The sequence below is a fragment of the Pyxicephalus adspersus genome, chromosome 3, assembly GCF_032062135.1.
Source record: "Pyxicephalus adspersus chromosome 3, UCB_Pads_2.0, whole genome shotgun sequence".
Lineage (NCBI taxonomy): Eukaryota > Metazoa > Chordata > Amphibia > Anura > Pyxicephalidae > Pyxicephalus > Pyxicephalus adspersus.
Window position 1 is genome coordinate 144737388 of NC_092860.1, and position 15734 is coordinate 144753121.

At 39.9% G+C, this 15734-nt stretch overlaps 1 long non-coding RNA gene across 1 annotated transcript; it reads left to right on the forward strand.

Annotated features, from left to right (window-relative positions):
* Window positions 1-976: 976 nt before the first annotated feature.
* LOC140327283 (uncharacterized) lies at window positions 977-11214 on the forward strand. Its single transcript, XR_011920012.1, has 3 exons — window positions 977-1204; window positions 1805-1871; window positions 9729-11214. It is a non-coding gene; the product is annotated as an uncharacterized lncRNA (long non-coding RNA).
* Window positions 11215-15734: the final 4520 nt, after the last annotated feature.

Consider the following 15734-nt stretch of genomic DNA (forward strand, 5'->3'; position numbering starts at 1 on the left):
TCTTCCACAACAGGCCACACCTTGCATGAAACTCCTGGCATACTGTCTTACCATGTCAGGACTGGACTACTGCAACAGCCAATTTTCTGTCATCCCAATAACCAGACTTTTTCCTCTACAATCTATTGTGAATGCTGCAGCTAGACTTAGTCTCTGTCTTTCTCTCTATTCCTCTTCTGCTGCCTCTCTTTGACAATTTCTACAGCAACTTCTATTTCACCTCACAATCAAATTTAAGTTGTAGTGCTTTGGTTTTAAATTTCTCCACAACTCTTGTTCCACATTTCTGGCATGATAGGAAAAATAACTTCAAGCCACCTTGTTTGCCCATTCAATGAACTACTAATGATTTTTTTCAATAATAACCTCTTTATATGCATGGCCCCAAGAATTTTCTAAAGCTTCTACTATTTTCTGGAACTCCCTTTTTTGTCTTATTAGGCTTGCTCCTTCTTCTCACACAAGTAAAACCCACATTTTCAAACATGCCTACCCATCTTAGCCCATTACTAATGTGCCACCATTCCATATCCCCCATGCCTTAGATTATAAGCTCTATTTGGCAGGAACCTCTCCTCCTCCTGTGTAATTTTTTTGTATTTTTTTCTGTCATTTTCAACCTCCTAATTAATGTACAACACTGCAAAATAAAGTATAATGTTAACATTAAGCCATTTGCCACCTTAAAGGATGACAAGTTCAAGTCTGTAGGATGTATGATATCAGAGGAAAGAATTGTTTACAGGGCAACCTGGAAAAAGTGGGACCGGGACATTTTTTTTAAAGAGAAAAATGTGTACAGTTCTTGTTCATTCACCTGTCCCTGAAATACCTGAAATATTGTTTCTTGATAGAAGTTGTATGTGTATCTAAGGAAAATGGTTTAGCTTAGTGATGCATGTAAGAGACAGAGACATTTTAACAACATTGTCACGTTATGTTTGTATTGTATGTACTGTATGTATGTATTGCTTTTTATTCCCCACAGACTGTTTTTCTTCCACTAGATGACAATTGGGTTCTAAACAGCTTGCCAACATTTTTTTGACTTTGAAAGACAAATGCCAGCCTGTAAGGTGTGTGACATCAGAGAGGGGAAAAGTCTACAAGGCACTACGAAGAAGAACAGTTGGGAGAGACATCTCAAGTGGGAGAAGCTACAAGATATAAGATATTTTCCCTAAGAAGAACTGACTACTAAATGGTAAGTTCCAAATAGTCTCAACAGAAAGGATATTTGTGCCACTTTTAGATGTTTGCACTAAATATTTTTCATATTTTTTGCATGCACAAGGTAGCATATTGAACAAGGTAGCATAATATGTACAGCTGTCTCATACTATATCAAGTATAGCAGGGCACATTTTGTTTGTTTAACTAAATCCTCATGAAGTCTATAGGAGTGGAATCTTACATTTACACTTGCCCTTTTTATTGGCTAATAGGAAGATTTCTGTTCAATGGCATGACATGGAGGAATGGGGAATGTGGAAATTGAAATTAGAATAGGGGTAGTGCATGTACTAATGAAAAAAAAGTTTGAACACCACTTTCTGGGGATAGGGTTTATTTTATGAAGCTTAAAAAGATTACCTCATTTTAAATCTCCTTTTGAATTATTTGAACAGTTTTGCTATACATTATAGATTTAGCCACATAGATTTGATTGCTTCACCTAAAGAACATGACATGCAGTATTCGTTGGAGATGACTGATAAGTTATTTATTCCAACTTTTGTACATAAGTTTTGTCATTCTGCAATGCTATGCTATATTTTAGGTTTCTGTTGTAATTTATTTTCAGAGAAGTGGTGGTAAAATGAAGATGTCTGGGAGATTCATACAAATATTCCTGCTCTTGTGCTCTCCAGGTACGTCTTCTACTCAGCTATTCCGAAAGCATGGTGTGTGTTAGCTGGTAAACTGGTAGGACCGTTGAGTGTTTAATAAGCCTATTTAACAAATGTAAAATTAATTTGAGGCTATACAGTCTATGCATAAATACACAGCAAAGAAGAGCAATGTCAGTGCATAAATTGCACTAGTGGCCAAAACAAAAGTGTTCTCACATGTATAAATGTGAGCTGGTATGCTTAACATATCGGGCTTGAAATCCACATAAGAAAAGTTATTTTTGTTGTTTACTATAGACAGAATTATAAAACAATAAAATGTTTTTTGCTCAGTTATGTAAGGGATATTATATTATTATGTATGAAATATTGCATATTTATGTTTTGCATTTTTATTTTTATGCAGCATAAGTAGATTAAGGTAAAATTTGCACACACAAGTTAATAACTCAAACACTGGACTATTTATTCAATTTAGCATTTAAGACAGAGTTCTTAACTCGGAATGACTCCTGTACTGCAGCGCCAAATCCAGGAGATTGCATTACTTAGGGATTTACCATAGCATCCACTAAATATTTAGTTGAGGCTTTTATGAAGAGAGATCTAGAACCCACTTTCTCCCAAGGTATAACCCCACCAATGACCAACATGTTTTTGTGTTTGCTAGTGTCCTTGAAGGTTGGACATTTAAATGCTTAACTCTAACATATACTAAATGTATGTTGAGGTCTTTAGGAAGAAAGACCCAGAATCAGGGAAGGACACTTATATTCACTAAAAGGATGAACCAAATGCGAACCTGATCACACGTAATCCTAAAACATTGACTGAATAGGCCCTACAATTCTTAGATAGCCTCTGGTGGCTTTTTGTTTCTGCTCCAAACTACACAGTCCATGCACAGAGCCAGCTTCCAGGGATATTGTAACTCCTGCGCATGGTGGCGCCCATCCCTTCAGCAATGACACGTCCTGGATTGCTGTTTGCTGTGCATATTTGCTAATTACTGCAGAAACTCACCACCCACCAAAAAGCTAAGCTGTGCTCAAGGGGACTTCCTTAATGTCATTTAAGAGACTTCCTTTTATGTCAAACAACTTGATGGCTCCCAAACCATAATATAGACTTCAATGCTCTAAATTACTTTATTCTAGCTGGAAAATTTCAAAATTAGTTCATAGTGGTCCATCATTGTTTCCCTTCATCAGGGAGATTTTCTGGCTTTAGCAAGCACTAAGATACCACTGACACTTGGAGTGCTTAGGACTGGTCCTGCATATACAGCAGACCTATTTTTTTGTTTCTTTCATTCACTGATAATGCCAACTCTCCTCTTCTGCATGTTATTTTTGCTGCCATTGATGTGGTACGTACCAGTGGTTCTACTTCCAGAAGTTGCTGCACAACATCTTGCTCATGGGGAACCATCAGTAATCAAGCAACACATCTCAGTACAAATGCATCAGAGATAATTTATCAAACACTTGTCTACCTAATACTTATAATAAATAGCGATGAAAAAAAAAATCTGGAGACATATTATAGCACCCAAAGAATACTTCAATATATTTTCGATGCCCCAACCTTATACATTAATCCCCACCAAGGTGGCTAAAGTAATAAGAGCTACCCTTAAATGACATCCAAGGGGCCCAAATGGCATTAAACTTTGAGGACCTATGCTCAGAAATCATGATATCCTTCCTCCATCCTGCAAATCTCTTGCCCCAACTGGAGCCAACCTTTTTAGTGAAGGTTCACTGGGGTCCATCCAATACCAAGGTATCTGTGCTTTAGCTGCATTAAGAAGTAAGGGCATCAATGAACACGTACATCTGCCCTGTGAAAATTTAGCACAATGGAAAAGAACACACCAAGGATCAAACTCCACAGAAGCTCCTGTTATTATTTCAACCTTCTGTAAATTCTTTTTCTAATAATTTGCAAATACAGGGCAGTGCCACCATATATGCGAAAATGTTTCTTGCTGTCCACACCCTCTCCAACTCAACGGGGATTCTTTAGGGGACATTCAATGTAAAATGAGTGGGGGCACAATACCAACTAGAAAGGAGTTTTAAATTATTTTCCTGTATCTTGGGATTTACAGATGTTTTAAGTGCCAAACCTAAAATAGCCCTTTTTTGAGGCTCAGAAAGAGTGCTATTAAATTCATTTTCCCACTTTGCCAGATACTCAGGATATTCCAGGCCATTAAGAGAGATATATTTAAACAGCAGAGAAACTGTATTAGGGGGCCTATCTTTAACTTTCAAAATAATCTCTAAAGGAGTAAGTTCTGACTGGGGTCCATCCAATACCAAGGTATCTGTGCTTTAGCTGCATTAAGAAGTAAGGGCATCAATGAACACGTACATCTGCCCTGTGAAAATTTAGCTCAATGGAAAAGAACACACCAAGGATCAAACTCCGCAGAAGCTCCTGTTATTATTTCAACCTTCTGTAAATTCTTTTTCTAATAATTTGCAAATACAGGGCAGTGCCACAATATATGCGAAAATGTTTCTTGCTGTCCATACCCTCTCCAACTCAACGGGGATTCTTTAGGGAACATTCAATGTAAAACGAGTGGGGGCACAATACCAACTAGAAAGGAGTTTTAAATTATTTTCCTGTATCTTGGGACTTACAGATGTTTTAAGTGCCAAACCTAAAATAGCCTTTTTTTGAGGCTCAGAAAGAGTGCTATTAAATTAATTTTCCCACTTTGCCAGATACTCAGGATATTCCAGGCCATTAAGAGAGATATATTTAAACAGCAGAGAAACTGTATTAGGGAGCCTATCTTTAACTTTCAACATAATCTCTAAAGGAGTAAGTTCTGAGCCAGAGTGTATCGGTCGTGTCAATGAGTGTACGAAAGGGCATAATTGTAAGTACTACCAATTATGCATTGGCTTGCACCTCTCATCTAGCACAAGTTGTGCCAGGGGACAAATTGAATCTCCCACCATGATTTGATGCAGTAATATTGTAGAGTCAGATTGTTGACCCAAAAAAGAAGATGACTGCAATCCTGGAATAAAATAAGAATGTCCAGTAATAGGAAGTAAGGGAGAATTATATTGCCACCCCTGTCTTCTATGAAGTGCATCCCAACACCAAAGAGTATTATTAGTAAGAGGTGAAGTATCTGGGCGTTGGGCTCTAAATTGTTTCGGTAACCATATGATTGTACTTAGGTTAGTTGAGCAAAGATCTGATTCTAAACTCACCCAACCGTTGGAGGGACTATCATATTTCCAATTAAGTATCCGGTTCAAGATAGTGGCCCTATAATATTGGTTAAAGTCTGGTAATCCCAGCCCTCCCTCAGTTTTAAGGCGAAAGAAAGTTCTCCAAGGGATTATAGCTCTTGAGGGATACCAAATAAATGAAGTAAACATATTGTTAAGACATTTACAGAAAGAGAGTGGACGCTGTATAAGTAACATTTGAAAAATAAATAAAACTCTAGGGAAAACATTAATTTTCAATACAGTAACTCTCCCTACCTATGAGAGGTGCAATTGTTTCCAGATTTCTCGTCTAATGGTATTTAACAAAGGAATATGATTTGCTGATTATAGCCGTCAGTTAGGCCGTGATTTCAATACCTACCGGTAAATAAGTCAGTGCCTTGGGACACCATGTAAAAGGAAAACTATCTTTCAATCTCCGCATTGCCAGTCTTGGTATGTTCACATTCATAATTTCATATTTAGATAAATTAATCTTAAAATTTTTAAAATGACCAAACTCTGTGAACTCAGCCAGCAAATTAGGAAGGGAGATGTCAGCTTGTTGTACAAAAAAGAATGTCATCGGCATATGCCGCTATTTTATGCTCTGAGTCTGATTTTAACTCTATCCACATTTGCGTTTACCAGCACAGTATTTAAAAAAGGCTCTAAAGATATAGCAAAAAGCAGGAGCAACAAAGGGCACCCCTGCCTAGTGCCATTGTGAAGCCGAAAAGGGGCTGACAGTGTACCATTGACACAAACCCCTGCTGTAGGACATGAATAGAGGGACATGATCCACTTTAACATTTTGGGACCCAAGCCCAAATGTTCCAAAGTCATGGACAAGTACAGCCAGTCCACCCAATCAAACGCTTTCTCGGCATCAGTAGATCGTAAAAGGGTGGGCTGGCTGAGCCTGCAAACCTGATGTACTAAAGAGAGGACCCAAGTAGAGTTGTTTCTCGCCTCTCTTCTACCTTGAACAAATGGTGGACCCAGGAAGGGACAATGGTCTGCAATCTCATAGATAACACCTTTGCATACAATTTTATATCTACATTAAGTAGAGAAATTGGATGATAACTAGAGCAAAGAGTAGGGTCCTTACCCGGCTTAGGTAGCACTGAAATATAGGCCCTCAGAGTATCTTCGCACAAAAATCCCCCCTCTGTCAGGCTGTTGACATATTTACAAAAGTGAAGGAGTAGTATATCTTGATATTGCCTACAATATTTCAAAGAAAAATCATTTGGCCCAGGGGTTTTACCGGTAGGTGAAGACTTAATGGTCTCAACTCACTTTCTGTTATATCACGCTCCAATTGCAGGAGCCCTTCCTGAGATAACCTAGGCAGTTTGACTCTATCAAGATATTGATTAACTTTCCCCCTTCTAACATTCAAAGTATCAGGAGACTCTTTTTCATGCACTTCAAAATCTCTAAATACCAGAGCCATCTCCTGTGGAAGATGGACCAGGGCACTAAACCTATTCTTTATCTTAGATAATTAAGAAGCTGCTTTCAAGTTTCCGTTTGTCAAATATTTACCAGGTTTATTCCCCCATTCATAGAACCTCTTAGCAACCCTAGAGATAGCATATTTCACTTTATCATCCAATAATTGCTTCAATTGGGGCCGCAGGTTTGTCAGCTGTAAAGCTCGCAATCTCCACTGTGAATGTTTATGCACTTCTTCCATATGACAGATCTGAGCCAGCAATTCCTTGAGTCTACCGCTATTGTCCTTTTTTTTGTGAGCCCTCAAGGCCAAAAATTTACTTCTAATGGTGGCCTTATGGGCCTACCATACATTCACAGGGGACATATGTATAGACACATTTTTACAAAAACAAATTCCCAAATCCCTAGCAATCTCAGCATCCATTCCTTTTTCTTGTAAAAGGGAGTCATTTATTTCCATCTAAATGGGGGAGGAGTAGGGGAACCCAGCAGCAGCATCATTTACTGCAGCATGATCTAATATAGTGCGGGGAGCTATTGCTGCACTTCTAAGTCTATCAAGGTGGAAATGATCAACAAAGACCATGGCCCTGATTCACCAAGCAAAATCAGAGGCTCGGTCGCGCATTCGTATTCGCGATCCAAAATCGGAAGCCTTCGCTCAATTCACCAACTAAATTTCAGGCGCTGGTGTATTCGCGCAGAAGTTAGTAACAGAAATGATGTTGCTGCTGGAGCCGTGCATCCTCGGCAGTTTTACACTGGCAAGCTTGCATTAAAAGTCACTGTTCCCCCCAAAAAAGCATTCTTTCTAATGGCACACATATTACCCTTAGCCCTAAAAAAAAAAAAAATGTTTGTGCTGTTCAAATGTTTAAAACAACTATATGCACTTGTCACGAACAAGACACTGGACAGGAGGTGGACCCTCTGTGCTACCAGCACGTTTAGCCGAGGTGATCTCAGAGGCGCAGAGTCTAAGGCACCGCCCGGTGTTCACCAGAGCACCCCGCAAGGGGGGTTGGGCTTTGCTACGAACGGCACCCAGGTTGCGGCCCTCAGACTCACCCGTGCAGGTAGCAGCTGACAGCTGGAGATAACCAAGGCGCAGTACAAAGTCGACAGGCAAATTCAAAAACCGAAAACAGGACCGGGTCAGGGCAGGCAGAGAACAAACACAGTCAGGACAAGCCAAGGTCAGGAACCGGAAAGCAGGACTGGAAACTTGAATACTCGCAGGAACCTCAGGTAGTAACACCTATTGCTGAGGCAATAGGTGTCTGACTGAGCCCAGCATATATAGGGAGACTGACAGGCTAGCTGGGTGGGGACTAGGAGGACAGGTGAGAATCAACTGGTAGAAATGGCTCAGCAATGCTCCTAAGTGCAGAGCAGCTAGAGCAAGGTGGAACAGCTGCTGCAAATCAGACACTATCAGGAGGGCTAAGAAAAAAGCATATTTTAAAATGACTTATTTCTTTCCTGTTGGGCAAGATTTAACTGAGTTCAGCTCCTTTACATAGGCGCCTATCTAAACACTTACGATGCCTGATTGGAGGAGCCGCCAGGGGGTAAATCTTGCGACTTTCCGCGAGCGAAACCTCTGAATCTCTTGCGCTGAGTCCTCTGCCAGGATGTATGTTGAGACACTGTATACCCTTTGTAATCTACTTCCTGCCATCCTGGAATGGAAGACTTTTGTATTCCCAAACTGGAACAAAAAGACTCAAGGTCCTCTTGAAAACGCAGTATAAAAGATTGACCATCTTTCTCGGCGGTCAAACAAGCAGGGAAGCCCCAACGATATTGTATACCAGCCTCACGGAGTACAACCAGAAGTGGGCGCAACACCCTACGCCTATCCAATGTAGCTTTAGCCAGGTCAGGGTAAACGGTAATAGATGCCCCATCAAACTGTAAAATAAGGGAGACCTTGAGGTTCTCCCAGATACCTGCTTTATTAGAGAAATAATGTAAACAGCAAATAATATCCCGATGAGAATCAGGGGGAGCAGTCCTTGCTTTGGGCACTCTATGTATCCTATCAAACCGAAGTGGAGTTGTAGGTGAAAAGCCCAGAATCTGATTAAATATACCCCTTAATGTAGGTTCCAACTGGTCAGGCCCTAAAGCTTCAGGTAGACCTCTAATCCTGAGATTATTCCTCCTGACCCTATTTTCAGCACCCTCCAATTAATAGAATACGGTACGATGAACCTTTACTGACCTTTGCTGAGCATCTTATAAATGTAATGCAAATATATAAATGTAAATCTCTTATCACCTCCTCCTGGGAATCCAGCCTATTTTCCACCTCCTCTACCCTAGTCAGGGTATGGGAAAGGTCGGTCTGCAGAGAGGATACTTCTGATTTAAAATATTCTTTCATGTCTGCAAACATGGAGGAGATGCTGTCCTTAGAGGGAAGGGCACATACATGCTCTGCCAGGAATCCAGGAGAAGGCAAATCCGTTTCTATCAGGCTCATTGAGGCAGAAAACTCACGCTTGTCCATGGAGCCCTGTAACAAGCTGCTGCACAGGCTGTGCTGTGTTAGGAAGAGGACACATGGCGTGACTACCCACCGGCAAGTCTGTATTCACCATGAGAAAGGACTTGATAAACTGCCCCGCTGGAGTCCTAGTAGGGATGCCCCTGCCCTGCTTCTGCACCATCATTTGCCGGCCAGTGAGGTGAGTATTGGGTAAGGGTATGCAGGGAATGGAGAAGGCGCACAGGGCTCTAACTAGCAGTTTCCATCCGGTGCCTTCTCTAGGCCACACCCCCATTTTAAAGTCTTTTGGATATATTCTACCAACCCTTAATTGGCATGTTTAGTTCAGTTAAAGTGCATAACTTTCATATTCTTTTCATTTGGAGTGATGTCATCATTTGCAGCCTGTTTTGCTGAACTATACTAAGGAAAAGACAATCTGACACTGACTTGTCAATGGTGATGAATTGCCAAATATGCGAAAGAAAAGTGAGGTGATGAGAAGCTGTCCACAGCATTGACTAACATGCTGATATGCTTTACATGTGTTTCAGTTGTTTCTCTTATCTATACACCTATATCCCCCCTGCCATGTGATTGTAATGTGTATGCCCCCAAAAACATCAAATTTTACAGTGGGTATTTATATCCTATATTTCCATTTTTTATCAGGATTCTGCAAGCCATTTTTGCATGAGCCGATTCTGCAAGGTCTAAACTTAATTATGGATCGTCTAGCTATAAAATTTCTCATTTCTCGTTGTAATCGAGAATCTACAATACCCAGCCCTCTTTTTGCTAATATATGCAATGCACTCAAAGGGGCACCAGCTTTGAGTATGTCAGATCTAGAAGTTGAAAAACAAACAGCTGTCGAGGAATCAGATCTAGGAGTTGGGCAAGCATCAGCTGTCAAAGAATCAGATCTAGGAGCTGGGCAAACACCCGCTGTCAAAGAATCAGATCAAGTTGTTGGAGAAACACCAGCTGTCAAGGAATCAGATCTAGAAACTGGAGAAACACCAGCTGTCGAAGAATCAGATCCAGAAACTGGACCAAATCTAGTTATCGATGAGGCAAATCTAGAAAATGGGCAAACACCAGCTGTCACTAAATCAGATCTAGGAGTTGGAGAAACATCGACTATCAAAGCATCAGATGCAGAAGTTGAAAAAACAACAGCTGTCAAAGACTCTGGGCTTCTAAGTGGAATACTAGGAAAACTGTTGCCTAAGCTTTAATATTCCTACTGAATATATACACCATGAAAGCATAAAATATATATATGAAGTAATAGCTTTTTTGATTGAATATAAAAGAATTGGTAATTCCTCCAGCTTTAATTGCTGTCTATGATCTCACTGTCCTAAATCACCCTTTTCATTTACCCTAATGGCTGTTTTCTCTGAAACTGACAGAGAAAAAAAGATACATTTCCAACTGACATTGTGGAGTTGAGAGGAGCAGTGATCTGCTAATGGAGATCTTCTATTGGGGATTATTCATGCAATGGCACTAAGAGAAGTTTTCCCCTAATTTTACCCTTAATTTGGGCTGTATTAATAAATTATCTGAATAACCCAGCACTTAAAATGGTAAATGATATTTCTTCTCCATATAGTGAGAAAAAAAAGAGTTATTTTGGCTAAGTTGGCAGGCAGAACATTTTGTTCTCAATTACTTTTGTGTCTATGGTATAGGATGTAAGGAGTTGGCCGATAGGGTATAAACACCCCTCCCAAACAGAAAAAACAATCTGGCTTCAGATTTACTTTAACTCTATACAGGTCACAATGATGTAACCTTAATACAAAAGCATTATTTTGTTTTTAAATGCAACTAGTGTATGTTTCTGAATCTTTCACCATGCCAATTTACACTCTGTAGAAAGATAAAGATAGTGGTGCTTGTTAGTGGCAGGTAATCAGGGATGAAAGTATTCCATTGCTCTTGGAATAACACAGGGATCATCTCTACAGGGCAGGGAGTGTAATGAGCACTTTGCTGCTTCATCTGTGTTATTTCTCCTATGTTTTCTAACTGAACTGAAATTAACTACTGCAATAAATATTACCCTGCAAAGTGCTGATATATTATATACTTTGTAAAATATCTTTAAATTCATAATCATACTCAATAAAGTATAACCGCTTTTCAATTTAACTGTATTTTTTATATGATAATTAGTTTGCTGTTTGAATTATGCATGACTACAAATTGAACCTGAATATAGATCTTCTGGTTCTGTTCTACAAAACCAAATAACACTGATATTAAATCAAATTCAAGGAAATATAGCCTTTAACTTTTTTCCAATTGCACAAAAGCATTGTTACTAATAATGATGGATGTGTTTGAGGTAACTGCAGAATTTACAATTTTTCCATATATATATATATATATATATATACATACAGAATATTATTAACATTTAACTACCCATGATCTAAGTTTTTTTAAACATCTTTTTTTATTGAAGGCAAGACAATAGAAAAAAAAACAGAGAAAACCGTGCAAATAAGACCCTAACATAAATAACATTACTGCAGACATAAAAATACATCCCAAAATATTGTCTGTGCCCCTTAACTTTTTAATTTTTATAAAAGTGACCAAATATACATAGTAAGATTTGAAAAATAACCACATAACCAGGGGACAAAACCAAGTCCCAAAAACTAAGGTATACTCTTCAACAATCTGTGGATTGTTCTCTCCGCCTTCCCAGAAATCGCTTTACAAAATAAAACATAAAAGAAAATAGGATTTTTAGATTTTTTCCTTTCGCAGGAAATCATGCGCCCCTACATCAAACAGATCTCTAATTAGTAGCTCCCAAAGATCTCATGTCATACCAGATTGTATGGCGAAAGGTTTCCATATTATCCTGCAGCTGAGACGGAGGTAAAGAGTACTGTAAATATTGCATCCATGTTGCAAAAAACTTTTGTGGGTGAGTGTACAAGTGTTTGGTGGCTTCAGTTTGTCAATAAACATAAGGGTTTGCAAATAATTAGTACACTGCGTCAATTTAGGAGGTTGGGGTTCCATCCATCGCTTTAAAATAGCTTTTTTAGCTTCCAGCAAATAAAGATGATCAAATTTAGATAAACCAGAAGCAACACTTGAGGAGGGTTCTCTGTGAAAGAGTGCTAAATGAGGTGGCAAAGAATGGGCATGTCCAGTAACCCGTGTAATATATCGAAAGACTGATTTCCAAAAGGCACTAATTGCCGGGCAATCCCATAACAAGTGTTCTACAGGAGCCAGTGGTAGGGCAAGCCACTATCTTCTGAGCCACCACACTAGAACGAAACTGCAGATTGAAAGCATAATATGCTCTATGGATAATTTTACATTGCTGTTCTGGACACACCTCACTAATAATAGATTTCCTGACAATGGACCAGCTAGCCTCTAATAGTTCCAACATATCAGAGTGTGGGCACCGTAAATAATCAGCCTATGTGGCAACTTTGGTTCCAAGCCTGTAGAGGCTTCCAACAATAATGGGTAGATATATGTTATCGAATGTCGAGATCCCAGCATTAGACCTAAAAGAAGAGGTATAGGAGGTATGGTATAAGTGCCTCGCTGCAGCCAAAAACAGACATGATCTGCAAATAATACAGAAAGTGTTGGGAGGGGAGGGCAAACTTAGCCCTAAGGATATTAAACGATAATAAACAGTTAGTATCATCCAACAAATCACTCAATACCTCGCCTTGCCCATAATTTATAGGCGTTGTATTGCATTACCTGACAGAAGCTAGGTGACGAATATGGTGTCATTGCAGTAAAGCTTTGGTAGTAGCGACACAACTTTTTAGTTTCTCACCATGCCCACAAAATGTCCCTCAGAAGCAAATTTGAAAGCACATTGCGTGGTATACTAGCATATGGGGCATTGGGTAAACCAAGCAATAACCAAGGTTTCACCAGTAAAGATTCCAGCTTACCCACTGCAAAAAAAGATGTATTATGCCACCAGTCCTTCACATAGCAAAGCAAACATGCTAAGTTGTATTTGTGTATGTCTGGGAAGCCCATACCGAGGCTTTGTTTAGGTTGAACCAATTTGAATCGAGCAATTCGAGGGGTCTTGCCTTGCCACAAGAAGGCTGTAAAGGCAGCGTTCAATTTCTGAATATCAGAATGTCTCAGCAAAAAGAGTAGTGTTTGCACGGGATATAATAAGCGTGCAAAGCTAATCATTTTAGGTAAGTGACACCGTCCCATTAGAGATAAGGGTAGGAATTTCTAGCTCTGTTATTCCGCCATGATCTTGTACATGTCAGGAACCAGCCTGGCGACCTGAACTCCCAGATAGGTAAAAGCATGTTTGACTAATTTCAAACCCAAATTAAGTTTAAGTGACAATAGTTTCACAAGTACCTTAAGATGTAGATATAAAAATTCACTTTTATTATAATTTATACAGAAGCCAAAAAAAAATCCAAAAAACTGTATATGTCGCAGTAGTATCGGTAGATCTTTCTCTGGATTCCCCAGAAACAGCATGACATCATCCGCAAACATGGCTGATTTAACTTGTTTGTTTGGATAGTTATCCCTGTAAATAAATTTGGATCCTGAAAAGATCTCTCCAGTGGCTCAATGGCCAAATTGAACAACAGGGGCAATAGAGAGCAGTCCTGAAATGTACCTTTTCCCAATGAAAAGGTAGGAGATAATACTCCTGCCACCTGAACCTGAGCTGAAGGAGCAGAGTACATTGCTACTATAAATTGTGCGAAGAACCCTGTATATCCATACTGGCGGAGCACACTGTGAAGCCAAGGCCACTCAGTACTATCAAATGCCTTCTCCGCGTCAAGTGCCAATAAAGAGCTTGACCCTGAGAAGGAGCCAATCAATCTATTTTGCTCCAGGACAGTCAGCACCTTTCTAATATTATAGGCCGTGGATCTACCCAATACAAAACCCACCTGGGCTGGGCTAACTAGTGAAGGCAAAAGGACCACCAGACGGCCAGCTAAGATTTTTCACAACAGATTAACATAAACATTTTAAAGTGAGATGGGTCGATAAGACCCAGGGTCCAATGGATCATTTTGCTTTTTAGGTAGAACTTTATTATGAGCCGAGCAACCCAAGGCCAAATAAGTAGACTTTGAATACATATCATTATACAATGCAGTCAATCTAGGGGTAACTTGGTCCACCAATATCTCAAAAAATTCGGCCAGTAGGCCATCCGATCCTGGAGCCTTGAAATTAGCTGACTGCTTAATCACAGAAGTAACCTCCTCAGATGTAATAGGAGAATTTAGTTTCAATAAGTCATCTGCTGATAGATGTGGAAAATTCAACCGATCCAAAAATGCCTGACCCAGGGTAATATCACTTCCTTGCGATGTATAGAGATTTTGGTAAAAGGAAGAAAACACAGCAGCAATATCATGAAGCAAGTGTTGTACAGATCCCGTAGCATCGTGAACACTGATAATTCTTGGAGGTGTTTGAAAACCTTTAGCTAGATTGGCAAGTAGTCAGCCTGATTTGTAGCCAAATTTAAAAAATTCTGCTGATTTATAAGCACATATGGTAGTATCATACTGATGCAGCCAAAAGTCACAAGCATGTTTAGTTTGGAGCCACTCTTCCCTATCCTTTGTTGACAGAGACTCCTTAAATTGCAAATAAGCCTGACGGGCCTGATTACTGGTTTCCATATATTTAGCTAACCTCTTCTTTTTTGCGAGGACACGTGGGCCATAATTCAACCCCTCAGAACTGCCTTGGCTGTATCCCAGTATAATTGGCGTGTATTTTGTGGGCGGCATTGTGAAACTCAAAATCTAGCCACCAGTGCTCCAGGTGCTGTTGGAATTGTTCATCTTTGGCTAGAAAAGCTGGAAAACACTAGGTAAAATCAGACTGGTGCACATAGCCCTCCGTGAGAGACAAAAGTACTGGTGCATGATCTGAAATAACGATGGGATGAATAGTTGCCGTCTCCAAATTTAGTAGCAGGTCAGCTGAAACCAAGATGGTGTCTAAGGAAAACATAGTAGAGTGTACTGCAGAAACATGGGTCTCTGTCCAGAGGATGCACATCAATCAGACCCCTTGCTGAAAGAAACAGTTAAAAAGATGAATCATTTAACATAGTAGACCCCTGCCCCAGCCGAGGTGGACATCTGTCTTCCAGTGTGCTAACAGTAGCATTAAAATCACCCGCCACCAACATGGGAACTGAGGGAAGATTCTGCACAACTGTAAGAAGGTTGTTATAAAATAGTCCATTATCTTGATTGGGACCATACAGCGCCAAAAAAGTAAAGGCATTGGCCAGAAATTGCAGATTTAACGCAGCCCATCTGCCATCCGAAGGGTCACAAGACTTACTAGATATGGTATATTGAAGTCTTTTATGTAGCAGTATCATTACACCAGCACATCTGCCATGAGGATGACTGCAGATGTGTCTCTTGGAGGATCACAATATCAACCTGTAATTTTTTTAAGTGCCTGAGGACCATGGTGCATTTATGAGGGGAGTGTAGTCCTTTAACCTCCCTAGCGGTAACCCAGAGTTGGACTCGGGGTAGAAAAAAGTTGCTACAAGTGTTACACTAGAGGTTGGAACACCTAGGGAAGGTTAGTAAATAGAGCAGTTACCTGATCCACTGGGGTCCCACGCCGTCCAGCGCC